This window comes from Argiope bruennichi, chromosome 11, assembly GCF_947563725.1.
Source record: "Argiope bruennichi chromosome 11, qqArgBrue1.1, whole genome shotgun sequence".
NCBI lineage: Eukaryota > Metazoa > Arthropoda > Arachnida > Araneae > Araneidae > Argiope > Argiope bruennichi.
In genome coordinates, this window is record NC_079161.1 from 9,068,017 (window position 1) to 9,086,224 (window position 18,208).

Genomic DNA, 18,208 nt, shown 5'->3' on the forward strand with positions numbered 1-18,208 from the left:
GTAACTCGTTTTACATAGAGGCAGAGATAGAGATTGAGGCATCTTTTAGATTCCAAAGAATATATTTAAAGCAAAATGTTGATTTTTGTAGCCTTTGTTAATAAAATAGATTATTTGCGCTTGTCTGTCTCTCAGCCTTCGAAAAGACAGACAATCGGAACTGAAAGAATATGTTTGACACAATTTTATGTTTTAGAAGTAAGTGACCACCGATCAGTCTTTTAAAAATTTTAAACAATTAAATGTAAACAAATATAGAACCATTTTATTCCATTAAATTCAATCAATATTATCACACAAATATCACTTTTTTGTACAGTTTAAAATTCAAAAATATCTTGTATTATAGTGGGTGTGTTATGATTTTCTAAATAACTGCCCGGTTTTAAATATAATATTTTTAATCTACACAAGCACAGCTACACTACAAAATTTACAAACACGCATTGGCAATTAGGTTAAAGAAAACAGTATGGTGGAGGGATTCCACCGTTTCCAGCAGACAGCATTCTGCGTTAGCACAAAGGTTGCGGACGGGGAATGTCGACCTCAGGGTGAAGGTCTCCCTTTCAACTACTGGTCTTCCGTAAAACGCCACAAGGGGACGCTCTCTGCTCAAGGGGAAAAAGAGGTGCTACAGTATTGATTTAAGTAATCCCCCCCCCTTATTTTTAAAATTTTATTTATTTTATTATTATTATTTGAAGATCTTTTTATGTTCGAAGTGAAACAAACTATTTTCTTTGCTTCTACAAACACATGTGCTTATCTTTCACAGCTGAAGGCTAAAAAAACGAAGATTCTGTTCATTCTTCTATATTTTTGTAAGTATTCGTACAGGAGGAAGATTTTCTTTTTTTTCTTCCCTCAAGCTTTTTCTGGGATGTATTAACTCATCTATCATCTATTAAGCATTATGTTTGATATTTTGAAAGATTATTATGATCATTTTTAAATGTAAATCATTTTTATTATTTCTTAAATTGTTCAATAATTTTTAATGATATAATTGAAAAGATATCTATTAGAAATCCTTCTTGCTCTATGTGCTCTAAAATGCAGTTCAATATTCACTTAGCTCCTCTGTTATATTCAATAACAGTTTTTCTGTTGTATTCAGTAAAAAAAATACTCCCGGTAATTCTTTTTATAACATCAGCACGTCTATTCTCCTTTGCTCATCTGAAGTTGATAAATTATTAAGAAGATATACCAAGATTTATTTAATAACTAGCCGCTTTTTGCGACCAGCCGGTTCGCCAATCTTAATGTTCGTTTAAATTTTAATAATTAAATAGGTTGAACCGGAGTGTAACCCCCTTCTTCGCCAAGTTGTGATAACGCGCCAAAGCTGGCAATCTTTATTATGCACTATAATTGAACATCTGCTCCTTTGCTTTTGAACATTTCGCAAGGCCGTTGTTGGCGATTTTTAAAAATTGCACCGAGAAGGAGGTTAAACTCTGGTAGTACCATTAAATATTTAACGCAATTCCAACTTTAATAGATTCTTCAGCAAAATATTTTAAAACTTCAAATTTTAATAGTCATATAATTTACTCATAATATTAAAAAGGCCTTCAGTCATAACGTGATATGTATCTCTCTAATTTTCTGTTACCCCTCATAGAATTTATGCTTTATATTAAAGTGTAAATGATTAATCTGCAATTAATATAATAATATTTTTTACTGAAACAAAGCATTTTTTTAATAATATGATTACTGATAACAGAGTCACTGAGCGTTTAAACTTTATGGGCACTAAAGAATATCTTTCTTAATTTATGTAATATCTCAAGAATTTGTCAACAAAATTTTCTCAGATTCATCATGAACAGATCGATTAATTAACAATGTTTCATTTTAAATGCATCAAACACTAAGAAAATAAAATGAATCGTTTAAAATTATCGGTCTAAAACAGGTTTAAAAAGACTACTTAAAACTATAAGCATATACAAAAAAATATATAACTAACATAAATACAATTTAATTACAAAAGCATGCAACTAACCAAAAAATAATTTAAATCATTGAAAACAGGTTAAAAAAACTACTTAAAAAACGATGTACTTAAAACTAAAAGCATATACAAAAAATATATAACTAACATAAATACAATTTACTTACAAAAGCATGCAACTAACCTAAAAATAATTTAAATCATCCGTTGATAATGGTTGTCATGGCAACAATCAGAACACAATGCGCATGCGTGAATTTTCTACGCCAGTTGGGGTAACGCTATGCAGATTATACATTTTTAATTTCCTTTATTCTGCACTATTTTAATTCAAAAGTACTTCAGAATAAATCTGAAATATGGATTAATTAACAATGTTTAATTTTAAATGCATAAAACATTAAGAAAATAAACAGAATCGTTTGAAATAATCCGCCGTAAAATGTTAACCCTAGCCTCATGACTGTTGGGAGAAAAAAAAAAACTAAAGCCTTACTCATTTGGCGGTGGGGAAAATGGAAGATTTTTTTGGCGGAAAAGTTGGCGGTGGAGAAAATGGAAGATTTTTTTGGCGGGAAAGTTAGTTTTTTAAATGGTTTCCATATAAAATCCATTGGGCCAAAAAATTAAATGCGCATCCTATCTAATGATAAATTTGTATGTCTTATTTCATTCTTCAAGGTTTTTTTTTTTTTTTTTAGTTACTGTGTTCGCACAGATAACCTTACAGACCTATTCCGCCTGAAATTCTTCAGAAATCTGCAAATTCCCGTAGAATTAACGTTAAAAAAGAACCACGTGAGAAATTTCATGCCTGTAGTGCTTTTAAATTATCATGATCACAGACAGATATAATTCTAAAATTGTGTTTTTTGGACTCGGAAATTTATTCAAAAATCGAAGTCGATTCTTTTCTTTTTGTGTCGTACGATTGGTAGAAGTACTGAAATTCAGCTCAGAATTTAACAAATCCTGCGATTAAGATTCCTTGGAAGACGCTTAGGAAAAAGGAGTTTGACAAATTCTTCAAGTCAATTCTTCTGTGTTTTGTACGTTTGGAAGCTTTTCTAAACATGTAGCATCTTTGAAGGTGATCTAAATAACAATTTAAATCTTATTTATCAGGAAATATTGTATAACATTCAATTATATATATAGGTGACTTCGAAAATTTCAAAATAAGGCAACTCAATTTATGTTAAGGATAAATTTTAAGCATTTTTCTTCTAAAGCTGTCTAATGCATTCATATTAGACGAAAATCATTAATAAAAACAGCTGTTGATGAAGGCTCTAGATGGACAATATGTCTCTCAGACTTTGTAAATAAATATTTTCAATTTTACAAATATAATTTCATATACTGTTCAGATGTACTTAGCAAGTCATGCAAAGCACTAAATGTAAAAGTGAGTCTTGCAAATGTCAATTAACTGGAAAAAATTTTCAACAATATTTGATATTAATTTGAATAAATTATAGGATGTGGTCAATATAATTCAATCAATGAAAGCACAAAAGCCAGTTCTTTGAAAGAACAGCTAAACAAACAAAAGCAAAATAAATCTCGACGGCTTCAGACTTTTTGGCAACTGCTTACTCTGCCTGTTTAATAATCCGGTCACATATTGCTTGCATTCTAAAAGAGAATTACAGAACTGTCAGTTCGACCGTCTACAATTTTATAAATCTTAACGCCAGATTTATACATCTGCTTTTCATGATACGAACTTTCTTTCTCTAACGCATTCTTTAACGGAGGAGTAATGGCAGATTTGCGCCATCTATCGGGTTATGGAATTATTATTTTCCAACACACCGAATTACCCTCCTCTCTGCTGCAATTCAAATAAATAAATCAACTTTTATTTTTAATTCTGATTATTATTACATGTTAAAACTAATATAGTTAGAGTAGACCTTCATATTTTGTGGTAGATTGACTTTTAAACTGGCTTATCCAATCCAGTTTTGTATAATATGTAATATTTTACTGTCTTGCGAGAGAAGAAATTTTATTAGCCTTGTATATTGAAAATCCATATCAATTAGGTAATAAAAGTGTTATTCTTCAACCATGACTTAAGAATTTGATTAAAACAGCAGATAATATTTAATCATTTTCTCAAACAATCCTCCATCTAAACCATTTTAGATATAAGAATCGCCAAATGTTATGATAAATTATAATCTCAGGTAATTCATAATTTCAGAGAACCAATTCCACAAAAGCGGAATGTAGATGTTCGTGCAATGGTAAAGCATAGAGTTTTCGTGATTAACAGATGGCGCTGCAACCCAAAGATGAAGACTATTGCTAGATTCATTTTTGGACTGTAGCGCCATCTGTTAATTACGAAGCCTCTATATATTATCACTGCACTAAAAATTGGAATTGGTTTTCTGAAATTATGACTTACCTGACATTGGTGAGCCTTCATCCTTTCGCCAATTGGTTCATTTTAATTGATGTAAATAATTAGCTTGGGAGTAATTCATATTACCACTGTTATGATGGATTGTTTACCTATTTCTATATATTAGCAAGAAAAATTATTATTTTAAAAGGAAAGTATAATGTTTCTAATATAAATAGGTATATTATTCATTATTACTTGAAAATACGATTCCTTCATCTCTTCTCGACTCCTTAAATTTAAAAATGCAAATTTGCATCAATCAAGGTATGAATTCACGTTAAAAGCTATTCATTCATCAAGATGAAAAAGAATCTAAGTGCATCAGATTTACAGATGAAGTACGCACATTAATTCCCACTACATATAGCTTGAACACGTTCTTCCATATCAATATAACAGAGGCGCCAAATGCAATGGCAATCAGCAGCCCCCGTTTCCAAAAATTATGTGTCCAGAATCTCTTGCTAGCGATTCTGCACAGCCCCAGAGAGACTGCGTGCCATTTAGCAGGTAAACACCCTTTTTAAACCAATAATACGATTGCGGAATGTTATATATAATTTGCGTATACTTTTACAGTGGTAATTAAAGCTACTGTTTCTTGTATTTTAATTTTGCATTACTATCTCTGACAATGAGTCAATAGGTAATTCAAGAAGCAATAAATAATGGAATAATTAACAGGGAATATAAATTGAAAAGCATTTATAATTCTTATTCTAGCGTAAAAAGCATTTTTATAGAATATATTCGTATGAAACGTTCATTAATTTAGAAGTTCGAAAACTGATATAAATGAAAATTTATCATGACATGATTTGAATACTAAATATTAGGGAATCAGGAGAAAAATGTATTTAAAATGCAGAAATTTAAGCAAAGCAGTTGCTCTTACTTATTTTTTTTTTTTTTTTTCGCTTATAAATCAAATACAAACTTAAAAGACATAATACTTCATTGAAAGTAAAAGATAAAATTTAATTGTGAGCTTAGCTTTCTTTTACCCTGAATTGTTTTTCCTCTTTTATTTTAAATAAAAATTTTATTTGTGAAAAGTTAAAGATAAAATTAAATTGTTTTAAGAAAAATGCCAGAATATAATCGGAAGTAAGGGGAGAATAAATAAGTGCTCTAAGAAATTAAGAGTTGTCTGATAACAAACTCTCTACTAAGGAGTTTATTGATTTGCTGCTATATCATTGAGGTTTAGGATGATAATTTTTTTTTTTTTTTTTTTTTTTTCCTATTTTAAATTTTGTTTTTGAAGAATTTTTTTATAATTTTTTTTCTTCAACAACCTTAGAAGACAGATGGTTCTGTAGCTTCGAAAGAATTTTTATTTTTGCCAGGTTTGTTAAAATGATGCTTGCTTGTAGAGGGGAAATAATTTAGAAAGTATTTATTGAATGAATTTTGTTATAAATGTGTGTTCTGGGAGAGTGCTTCAGTCACAATTTTGTCTGAACCTGAGGTTTTGTGGATTTTCAGCTTTGCAATGATGGTTACGATTTCAGTAAGAGAGGTTAATGGTGTAGTTCATGAATTGCATCATTTGTGTTTGTGTAAAAACTCTTGCGAACGTACTTAAGTTTCTAAAAAAATTGATTTGGTAGTAACCAACCTTGGAATGATGTTTTTACAGAAGTAACCATCCAATTCTTTTTCCAAGTTTTCAATGAAACTATCGTCCTAATGTTTAATATTTTCTTTGAAAAATTCTCCAAAAGATCCCTGAAAACATCAAATATTTCAGCACAGGCTAAAACAAGTTATCTTGGACCTAGAATGTCGTAAATCGGAATTATTGTAATATAAATTTGAAAAACAAACAAACAAAACAATTAAAGAAGTTTTTGTTGTCTCATATTTGTAATCACATTTTACCTTTTTTCAACAATTGAATATGAAGGCCGGCCACAATTAATTCCTTTAGATGCAAATCATTCAGTGAATTTTCATTTTGTTTTTGAATCAGAATTTAGTTCAAATTACAGTTTAAAACATTAAATTTTTCTAACTTTTATGGCAAATCATCTTTCCGCTCATCCAAAATTAAATAAATAACGAATATCGCCGATGCGAAATTCGTTAGAGCTGCTTGTAAATTTAGGGAAAGAAAAAAATGTGGAACGCTTCACGATTTTGCGTGTCATCCTTGCGCAGGGGCCATGCTAATCTTCTCTGTATCGTTCCAATTTTAGTATATGTACTGCCGAAGCGAGTACATTTTTTAATGAAACTAGCCTTCTATTTATAGTACAAATAATTTACAAAACAGTTATAGTGGTAATTAAGTAGAGCATTTTCGAATGTTTCCTTATCATTATGATTAATAAACAACTAAAATCGCTTTATCATCATTTTACATTCTTCAAAACTCCTATAATTCCATAAAATAATGTAATCTTTTTTTCCAAGAATAGAATAGAATCACTGAACTGAAATTTAAATTTGCACAAAGTTGGTGAATAGCGCGTGCGCTTGTGAGCGAAAATTATGTCCCTACTGAAATGTGACACTCGCGATTTCTGACGTGAATACTTTGCTCCTTCTTGATGTCCGATATCAGAAACGTATCAACACAACAGAATCAATGGAAAGAAAATTTTAAAACAATTTTTGATAGAGAGTAACTAGTTGATAATCGTAAGTTATGATTCAAGGTTATAGAAAATTTATTAATATTTCATCTATATTATAAATGAAATATTCTTTAATTCCTCGAAAAGAGTTTTAAAATTTAAAACAGAAGTTTATTTATAGAAAACTTATATTTTATATATAATCATCAAATATTTTCGACTCCGAAAGAAAAAAGTGAACTTTTAACTACCACTTTTAAAAATAAGTAAAGGCATATATATAATTTCAGATGCTTTTGGTAGGTATGCTCTGGTTTCTCTTCAATATCGTGCTAATCTTTCGCCTTTTACTAAAGATTACCGTGGAGAGGAACAACTTAATGAGCCTACTCCAATTTTTGGAATCCCGCTTCGGTGGGATTTATAATTAAAGAATAAGACACACACCTTCTTCACTAGTAGGTACACTTTCACTAAAGTAATTCCTATTGACAGTGGCGCCGCTTCATAAAGCGCGCGAACGGGGGAAAGAGAATTAGCTCTGACATTAATCTTTATAACGATATAAGCTACTTTAGTTTTGAAAGAATAATACAAATCTCAAGAACGATCCGTTATTAGTGTTCCTATCAAATAGTATTTTTAATTTAATTCTGGAAGGGTCCAGTGTTCTTGATTTAAAGTAATAATCAAGGTAGACTTTGAAAGCTCTGGAATAAAAATTCAATGTTCTTGACTTATAGCAGATACAGGCAAATTCTAGGAAACTGCAACTGAGTGATTCAGTACCTAAAAAATAAACGAATTTTGATAAGGGTCAAATTAGGCAACGTCAATTTCTTTTTTAAATAAATACCATTACAAAACATAGATAAGAATTTTACTTTTCTAGTCTAAGATTTATTTTAAATAAAGCTGCTCAAATTAATCCATAAGATCTCTTTTAATGAGCTACCTTTTCAGAAAATTTAATCAACACCTTATTTCAAAATTAAATTCCCTATGAAATGATTAATTTTTAGATTACATATCTTTGAAATATCTCTTTTTTAATTATATAAAAGAGGAAAAATGAAATAAATCCTTTAAAAAGTTATTAAAAAACATTTTTAATTTAAAAATTATTAAAAACAATCAGTATATGTTTGAAGAGTTAATGTAGTGGCTTTTAAGCAGATTTCGAGAAACAGAAGTAAAATGAAAAAATTAATATTGTGAGTAGTTTCCTTATCTGGATTGCAAGTTTTTTTTTTTTTTTTTTTTTTTTTAGGTTTAAATAATTTAATTATCAACACACAAAATATTTCTAAAAGAAATTGAAATTCATATTGAAGTAAATATCTGAATAAATGTATCAAAATATTGTTTGGAAAAAATACTCAGAATGATTTTTATTTCATTTTAAAACAATTTTATTTAAGATTTTTGAGAATTTATAACTTTTGCACACTTGTCAGGTAATAATATAATAACTTAGTATTGAAAGAGTAATATGAAATTAATATTAAAATTTATTGATTGATAAATTATTCCAGAAAAGTAGCTTCAGAAGTCCATAATATTAATAAAATAGAAATATTCGAATATAAGTGATTTATTAAAAGTAGTGAAAAGACAAGACATATTCATCCGTATGATGAAAAAATAAGCAAAATTCATTAGGAATTATCGATTGTAAAATAATGAGAAGAATTTTCTTTATGCACAAATTAAAATATAATTTAAAATATTAAGACGTTATCATTCATTTAAACTTTGAAACACGTGTAAATATGTCGCCATCTTCTCGTATAAGATTGCAGTATATTCACTGAACAATTCATTATTTCTAATGCATTTTGCTTATTCTTTTAATATCAAAATTAATCAAATAAAAAGTCCATTGATTCGTAATTAAAATCCAAGATGCACGTAAATTGGTTTATGCTCGCATGGTGGCGCTGCGATCGGTTATTACTTCCACTCTTAAGGGAAACTCAACCTATGCTTCGCTGTAGTTAAGGTTTGCTCGAATAAATAATACATTGGGAAACTGCAGTATTGGTTACTTGTGGTGATACAAAAACATCAGCTTCAGATGGAGGTTATGTCCTATCATGAAAAAAAATCGTTGAAAGACCTGAGTTGAAGTAGCTGACATGAATTGTGAGAAAGACTTTGGGTGCAAAGAATCGACACTTTAGATCAAGTATATTTATTTCTTTTTTTTTTTATTTCTTATTTCATTTTATCAAGGTTTACAATTGATCATCAGCTATTATACAAAAAATAAACGAAATAATATTAACAAAATATGTTTATCAAAGAAAAAAATCCTTTGCTTTTACTTTTTAATAATATTTTAACAGAAATAAAAATAGTTGCAGTTATTAAATGTCTGAAAAGGAATCGTCTGCAAAATGTCTATTAACAGATTTAGATTATGATATTTACCGAACCGAGGCTTAACACAATAAAATATGGCAGTAATGCCTTCGGTTTGTAATTCTGGGTGTTCGGTTGAAACCGCTGATCATACATTAAATCTTGAAATTGAAACTGTGGCATTATTTCTTGAAGAAATAAATATACTTGATCTAAAGTGTCGATTCTTTGCACCCAAAGTCTTTCTCACAATTCATGTCAGCTACTTCAACTCAGGTCTTTCAACGATTTTTTTTCATGATAGGACATAACCTCCATCTGAAGCTGATGTTTTTGTATCACCACAAGTAACCAATACTGCAGTTTCCCAATGTATTATTTATTCGAGCAAACCTTAACTACAGCGAAGCATAGGTTGAGTTTCCCTTAAGAGTGGAAGTAATAACCGATCGCAGCGCCACCATGCGAGCATAAACCAATTTACGTGCATCTTGGATTTTAATTACGAATCAATGGACTTTTTATTTGATTAATTTTGATATTAAAAGAATAAGCAAAATGCATTAGAAATAATGAATTGTTCAGTGAATATACTGCAATCTTATACGAGAAGATGGCGACATATTTACACGTGTTTCAAAGTTTAAATGAATGATAACGTCTTAATATTTTAAATTATATTTTAATTTGTGCATAAAGAAAATTCTTCTCATTATTTTACAATCGATAATTCCTAATGAATTTTGCTTATTTTTTCATCATACGGATGAATATGTCTTGTCTTTTCACTACTTTTAATAAATCACTTATATTCGAATATTTCTATTTTATTAATATTATGGACTTCTGAAGCTACTTTTCTGGAATAATTTATCAATCAATAAATTTTAATATTAATTTCATATTACTCTTTCAATACTAAGTTATTATATTATTACCTGACAAGTGTGCAAAAGTTATAAATTCTCAAAAATCTTAAATAAAATTGTTTTAAAATGAAATAAAAATCATTCTGAGTATTTTTTCCAAACAATATTTTGATACATTTATTCAGATATTTACTTCAATATGAATTTCAATTTCTTTTAGAAATATTTTGTGTGTTAATAATTAAATTATTTAAACCTAAAAAAAAAAAAAAAAAAAAAAACTTGCAATCCAGATAAGGAAACTACTCACAATATTAATTTTTTCATTTTACTTCTGTTTCTCGAAATCTGCTTAAAAGCCACTACATTAACTCTTCAAACATATACTGATTGTTTTTAATAATTTTTAAATTAAAAATGTTTTTTAATAACTTTTTAAAGGATTTATTTCATTTTTCCTCTTTTATATAATTAAAAAAGAGATATTTCAAAGATATGTAATCTAAAAATTAATCATTTCATAGGGAATTTAATTTTGAAATAAGGTGTTGATTAAATTTTCTGAAAAGGTAGCTCATTAAAAGAGATCTTATGGATTAATTTGAGCAGCTTTATTTAAAATAAATCTTAGACTAGAAAAGTAAAATTCTTATCTATGTTTTGTAATGGTATTTATTTAAAAAAGAAATTGACGTTGCCTAATTTGACCCTTATCAAAATTCGTTTATTTTTTAGGTACTGAATCACTCAGTTGCAGTTTCCTAGAATTTGCCTGTATCTGCTATAAGTCAAGAACATTGAATTTTTATTCCAGAGCTTTCAAAGTCTACCTTGATTATTACTTTAAATCAAGAACACTGGACCCTTCCAGAATTAAATTAAAAATACTATTTGATAGGAACACTAATAACGGATCGTTCTTGAGATTTGTATTATTCTTTCAAAACTAAAGTAGCTTATATCGTTATAAAGATTAATGTCAGAGCTATTTCTCTTTCCCCCGTTCGCGCGCTGTATGAAGCGGCGCCACTGTCAATAGGAATTACTTTAGTGAAAGTGTACCTACTAGTGAAGAAGGTGTGTGTCTTATTCTTTAATTATAAATCCCACCGCAGCGGAATTCCAAAAATTGGAGTGGGCTCATTAAGTTGTTCCTCTCCATGGTAATCTTTAGTAAAAGGCGAAAGATTAGCACGATATTGAAGAGAAACCAGAGCATACCTACCAAAAGCATCTGAAATTATATATATGCCTTTCCTTATTTTTAAAAGTGGTAGTTAAAAGTTCACTTTTTTCTTTCGGAGTCGAAAATATTTGATGATTATATATAAAATATAAGTTTTCTATAAATAAACTTCTGTTTTAAATTTTAAAACTCTTTTCGAGGAATTAAAGAATATTTCATTTATAATATAGATGAAATATTAATAAATTTTCTATAACCTTGAATCATAACTTACGATTATCAACTAGTTACTCTCTATCAAAAATTGTTTTAAAATTTTCTTTCCATTGATTCTGTTGTGTTGATACGTTTCTGATATCGGACATCAAGAAGGAGCAAAGTATTCACGTCAGAAATCGCGAGTGTCACATTTCAGTAGGGACATAATTTTCGCTCACAAGCGCACGCGCTATTCACCAACTTTGTGCAAATTTAAATTTCAGTTCAGTGATTCTATTCTATTCTTGGAAAAAAAGATTACATTATTTTATGGAATTATAGGAGTTTTGAAGAATGTAAAATGATGATAAAGCGATTTTAGTTGTTTATTAATCATAATGATAAGGAAACATTCGAAAATGCTCTACTTAATTACCACTATAACTGTTTTGTAAATTATTTGTACTATAAATAGAAGGCTAGTTTCATTAAAAAATGTACTCGCTTCGGCAGTACATATACTAAAATTGGAACGATACAGAGAAGATTAGCATGGCCCCTGCGCAAGGATGACACGCAAAATCGTGAAGCGTTCCACATTTTTTTCTTTCCCTAAATTTACAAGCAGCTCTAACGAATTTCGCATCGGCGATATTCGTTATTTATTTAATTTTGGATGAGCGGAAAGATGATTTGCCATAAAAGTTAGAAAAATTTAATGTTTTAAACTGTAATTTGAACTAAATTCTGATTCAAAAACAAAATGAAAATTCACTGAATGATTTGCATCTAAAGGAATTAATTGTGGCCGGCCTTCATATTCAATTGTTGAAAAAAGGTAAAATGTGATTACAAATATGAGACAACAAAAACTTCTTTAATTGTTTTGTTTGTTTTTTTTTCAAATTTATATTACAATAATTCCGATTTACGACATTCTAGGTCCAAGATAACTTGTTTTAGCCTGTGCTGAAATATTTGATGTTTTCAGGGATCTTTTGGAGAATTTTTCAAAGAAAATATTAAACATTAGGACGATAGTTTCATTGAAAACTTGGAAAAAGAATTGGATGGTTACTTCTGTAAAAACATCATTCCAAGGTTGGTTACTACCAAATCAATTTTTTTAGAAACTTAAGTACGTTCGCAAGAGTTTTTACACAAACACAAATGATGCAATTCATGAACTACACCATTAACCTCTCTTACTGAAATCGTAACCATCATTGCAAAGCTGAAAATCCACAAAACCTCAGGTTCAGACAAAATTGTGACTGAAGCACTCTCCCAGAACACACATTTATAACAAAATTCATTCAATAAATACTTTCTAAATTATTTCCCCTCTACAAGCAAGCATCATTTTAACAAACCTGGCAAAAATAAAAATTCTTTCGAAGCTACAGAACCATCTGTCTTCTAAGGTTGTTGAAGAAAAAAAATTATAAAAAAATTCTTCAAAAACAAAATTTAAAATAGGAAAAAAAAAAAAAAAAAAAAAAAAATTATCATCCTAAACCTCAATGATATAGCAGCAAATCAATAAACTCCTTAGTAGAGAGTTTGTTATCAGACAACTCTTAATTTCTTAGAGCACTTATTTATTCTCCCCTTACTTCCGATTATATTCTGGCATTTTTCTTAAAACAATTTAATTTTATCTTTAACTTTTCACAAATAAAATTTTTATTTAAAATAAAAGAGGAAAAACAATTCAGGGTAAAAGAAAGCTAAGCTCACAATTAAATTTTATCTTTTACTTTCAATGAAGTATTATGTCTTTTAAGTTTGTATTTGATTTATAAGCGAAAAAAAAAAAAAAAATAAGTAAGAGCAACTGCTTTGCTTAAATTTCTGCATTTTAAATACATTTTTCTCCTGATTCCCTAATATTTAGTATTCAAATCATGTCATGATAAATTTTCATTTATATCAGTTTTCGAACTTCTAAATTAATGAACGTTTCATACGAATATATTCTATAAAAATGCTTTTTACGCTAGAATAAGAATTATAAATGCTTTTCAATTTATATTCCCTGTTAATTATTCCATTATTTATTGCTTCTTGAATTACCTATTGACTCATTGTCAGAGATAGTAATGCAAAATTAAAATACAAGAAACAGTAGCTTTAATTACCACTGTAAAAGTATACGCAAATTATATATAACATTCCGCAATCGTATTATTGGTTTAAAAAGGGTGTTTGCCTGCTAAATGGCACGCAGTCTCTCTGGGGCTGTGCAGAATCGCTAGCAAGAGATTCTGGACACATAATTTTTGGAAACGGGGGCTGCTGATTGCCATTGCATTTGGCGCCTCTGTTATATTGATATGGAAGAACGTGTTCAAGCTATATGTAGTGGGAATTAATGTGCGTACTTCATCTGTAAATCTGATGCACTTAGATTCTTTTTCATCTTGATGAATGAATAGCTTTTAACGTGAATTCATACCTTGATTGATGCAAATTTGCATTTTTAAATTTAAGGAGTCGAGAAGAGATGAAGGAATCGTATTTTCAAGTAATAATGAATAATATACCTATTTATATTAGAAACATTATACTTTCCTTTTAAAATAATAATTTTTCTTGCTAATATATAGAAATAGGTAAACAATCCATCATAACAGTGGTAATATGAATTACTCCCAAGCTAATTATTTACATCAATTAAAATGAACCAATTGGCGAAAGGATGAAGGCTCACCAATGTCAGGTAATTCATAATTTCAGAAAACCAATTCCAATTTTTAGTGCAGTGATAATATATAGAGGCTTCGTAATTAACAGATGGCGCTACAGTCCAAAAATGAATCTAGCAATAGTCTTCATCTTTGGGTTGCAGCGCCATCTGTTAATCACGAAAACTCTATGCTTTACCATTGCACGAACATCTACATTCCGCTTTTGTGGAATTGGTTCTCTGAAATTATGAATTACCTGAGATTATAATTTATCATAACATTTGGCGATTCTTATATCTAAAATGGTTTAGATGGAGGATTGTTTGAGAAAATGATTGAATATTATCTGCTGTTTTAATCAAATTCTTAAGTCATGGTTGAAGAATAACACTTTTATTACCTAATTGATATGGATTTTCAATATACAAGGCTAATAAAATTTCTTCTCTCGCAAGACAGTAAAATATTACATATTATACAAAACTGGATTGGATAAGCCAGTTTAAAAGTCAATCTACCACAAAATATGAAGGTCTACTCTAACTATATTAGTTTTAACATGTAATAATAATCAGAATTAAAAATAAAAGTTGATTTATTTATTTGAATTGCAGCAGAGAGGAGGGTAATTCGGTGTGTTGGAAAATAATAATTCCATAACCCGATAGATGGCGCAAATCTGCCATTACTCCTCCGTTAAAGAATGCGTTAGAGAAAGAAAGTTCGTATCATGAAAAGCAGATGTATAAATCTGGCGTTAAGATTTATAAAATTGTAGACGGTCGAACTGACAGTTCTGTAATTCTCTTTTAGAATGCAAGCAATATGTGACTGGATTATTAAACAGGCAGAGTAAGCAGTTGCCAAAAAGTCTGAAGCCGTCGAGATTTATTTTGCTTTTGTTTGTTTAGCTGTTCTTTCAAAGAACTGGCTTTTGTGCTTTCATTGATTGAATTATATTGACCACATCCTATAATTTATTCAAATTAATATCAAATATTGTTGAAAAATTTTTCCAGTTAATTGACATTTGCAAGACTCACTTTTACATTTAGTGCTTTGCATGACTTGTTAAGTACATCTGAACAGTATATGAAATTATATTTGTCAAATTGAAAATATTTATTTACAAAGTCTGAGAGACATATTGTCCATCTAGAGCCTTCATCAACAGTTGTTTTTATTAATGATTTTCGTCTAATATGAATGCATTAGACAGCTTTAGAAGAAAAATGCTTAAAATTTATCCTTAACATAAATTGAGTTGCCTTATTTTGAAATTTTCGAAGCCACCTATATATATAATTGAATGTTATACAATATTTCCTGATAAATAAGATTTAAATTGTTATTTAGACCACCTTCAAAGATGCTACATGTTTAGAAAAGCTTCCAAACGTACAAAACACAGAAGAATTGACTTGAAGAATTTGTCAAACTCCTTTTTCCTAAGCGTCTTCCAAGGAATCTTAATCGCAGGATTTGTTAAATTCTGAGCTGAATTTCAGTACTTCTACCAATCGTACGACACAAAAAAGAAAAGAATCGACTTCGATTTTTGAATAAATTTCCGAGTCCAAAAAACACAATTTTAGAATTATATCTGTCTGTGATCATGATAATTTAAAAGCACTACAGGCATGAAATTTCTCATGTGGTTCTTTTTTAACGTTAATTCTACGGGAATTTGCAGATTTCTGAAGAATTTCAGGCGGAATAGGTCTGTAAGGTTATCTGTGCGAACACAGTAACTAAAAAAAAAAAAAAAAACCTTGAAGAATGAAATAAGACATACAAATTTATCATTAGATAGGATGCGCATTTAATTTTTTGGCCCAATGGATTTTAAATGGAACCATTTAAAATCCATCCTCAGTTTTCTTCACTATATTACGAAATAGAAAAGGAGTCATATTGTGTTAGCATGCAAGGTATTCAACGAATGAATCTATCACTTGTTTAAAAGTATCTATTTTATAGTACTTTTAATCTGAAATAATTTTTATGCGTCTTTCTACATTGTGCTGTTTTCATTTTATCATAATACAGAGAAAAATATTGTAATCATCTAAAAATTCGAAATCGAGATTTTGACTTATCTCCATGTTTTAGATCTCCCCAAGTTCGAAAAACCCATTTTTGGAAAATGTCTGCCACTCTGTATCGAAAATAACTCAAAACCGCTTTGATCTAGACGGATAAAATTTGAAATATGGTTTTTTTATTTTATTCAACATTTTTATCAAATTTTGAATAAAATCCTTTCAGGGAGTCTGTTGATGCGGCTACTCGAATATAAGTTAACACAATAACAACTATCCGAAGAGAGCCAGATGAATAAAATTCGGTATACAGATTTAACATTTGTAGTTCAGATATACCTGTCAAATTTTGAGCGAAATGCAAGAGATTAACTGTCTGTCGTTCTGTGGTCTTTGAAGCATGTAAATGTGAAAACTCAAAAAAGCTAAGTTTGAAATGTATAAAAATTTGGATTTTGTGACTGTAATTGCATTTCTGCGTCACATTTTAGTTTCAATGTAATGGGGAAATCACGTCTAAAATACAAAATCGATTTTGGATGTTATTAGTCGCATTCTAGGATTAATCGCGAAGGATCAACTATAGATCGAATAAAATTGTTACATTCTGGTCAAGGGGTAAAATTTCGTAACTATTATATGGCAATGCCCTGCTAGATATTCTGTCCCACCGAAAATCCTCCCAATTTTACTGAAAAATGATTTGTTCCTGTATGCTTGATTTAACTTTTATAAATACTTTTGAATCGCTCTGCATATATAAAAAGCAATAGAGAGCATGAGCGCTTTTAGGATCCATTTTCATATCAAATTAAAGAAAAATATTTAAAAATAAATGATAAATCTGCTGGCTTAAAACAAATTACTTAAAATGTCAGTTTTAACCTCCTCCCTTTATTTTAATGCTAAAAAAAGGATAAACATATCGATAACTAGAAATAAAGTCAAATTATTTTTATTTATATGAACATTCTGACATTTATAAGCAGATAATAAAATTTTAACACACAAAAGTAAATGAAAAATGAATCATGCAAACAAATACTAATAAAAAATTCTACTTAGGAATGAGAGATGTAAATTTTTACATTGTCAATGGAAAAATTTCATTTTTTTTAAATTTTTTTTCTGAGGTCCTCTAATCTTAATAATTAACAATAATAACATTTTATTGCACAGTGTTAATTCTAGAACATGCTATTTTTCACACTTTTTTGAAACAACAAAAAAAAAATCTCATTTTGCATGAGATTTTTGATATTTACTAAAATTTTAAGGTACTTTGTAAAATATAATAATTTTTTGGAAAAGTAATTTCAGCATGGAAATAATTCAGAAATCAAATTCTTAATAAAAAAATAATCGAAAGTTATGAATACAACGTCATATTAAAGTATATTTAAATTTACTATCTTTTTACATATAAAATATATCAATAGCCCATTCATTGAATTAAAAAAAAAAGAACTGTTCAAAATTTTATTTCGTTTAATTCATTTTAAATAATAAATAATTCGATAAGTACAAATTGCTGAATATTGATGAAATGCCTTGAATAGTTAAAATGTAGTGTTTTAAAAAATAAAATGTGCTTAATGTTAAAAAAAATTATCTTTTATAATGTATCATATGACAATAATGTATTTAATCAATTAAGAAAAAAAAGAGGGTAGAATAGCACATACATTTGCTAGATATGATTTTTGACATTTAATAAAGAATACAAAGCAAACTAAAAGAAGGAAAATGCACAAAAAAAGACTATTAAATTCAACAATAAAGCATAAAAGCAAATATAAAAAAACAGCTGGTAAAAACAGAAAGTCTTATGCATATAATTTTGAACAAAACATTTATATATATATATTATTTTTTTTTAAAGTTTTGTATAA

The 18,208-nt window shown here is 28.7% G+C and overlaps 6 non-coding genes across 6 annotated transcripts; 3 read left to right on the forward strand and 3 right to left on the reverse strand.

Annotated features, from left to right (window-relative positions):
* Positions 1–4,782: 4,782 nt before the first annotated feature.
* LOC129957977 (U11 spliceosomal RNA) lies at positions 4,783–4,910 on the reverse strand. The gene has a single exon (XR_008783073.1). It is a non-coding gene; the product is annotated as a U11 spliceosomal RNA (small nuclear RNA).
* A 1,593-nt stretch (positions 4,911–6,503) lies between these two features.
* On the reverse strand, positions 6,504–6,610 carry LOC129957964 (U6 spliceosomal RNA). Its single transcript, XR_008783061.1, has one exon. It is a non-coding gene; the product is annotated as a U6 spliceosomal RNA (small nuclear RNA).
* A 662-nt stretch (positions 6,611–7,272) lies between these two features.
* Positions 7,273–7,388, forward strand: LOC129957897 (U5 spliceosomal RNA). Its single transcript, XR_008782998.1, has one exon. It is a non-coding gene; the product is annotated as a U5 spliceosomal RNA (small nuclear RNA).
* Positions 7,389–11,303: 3,915 nt separating this feature from the next.
* Positions 11,304–11,419, reverse strand: LOC129957916 (U5 spliceosomal RNA). Its single transcript, XR_008783016.1, has one exon. It is a non-coding gene; the product is annotated as a U5 spliceosomal RNA (small nuclear RNA).
* A 662-nt stretch (positions 11,420–12,081) lies between these two features.
* Positions 12,082–12,188, forward strand: LOC129957965 (U6 spliceosomal RNA). The gene has a single exon (XR_008783062.1). It is a non-coding gene; the product is annotated as a U6 spliceosomal RNA (small nuclear RNA).
* A 1,593-nt stretch (positions 12,189–13,781) lies between these two features.
* On the forward strand, positions 13,782–13,909 carry LOC129957976 (U11 spliceosomal RNA). The gene has a single exon (XR_008783072.1). It is a non-coding gene; the product is annotated as a U11 spliceosomal RNA (small nuclear RNA).
* The last annotated feature ends 4,299 nt before the right edge of the window (positions 13,910–18,208 follow it).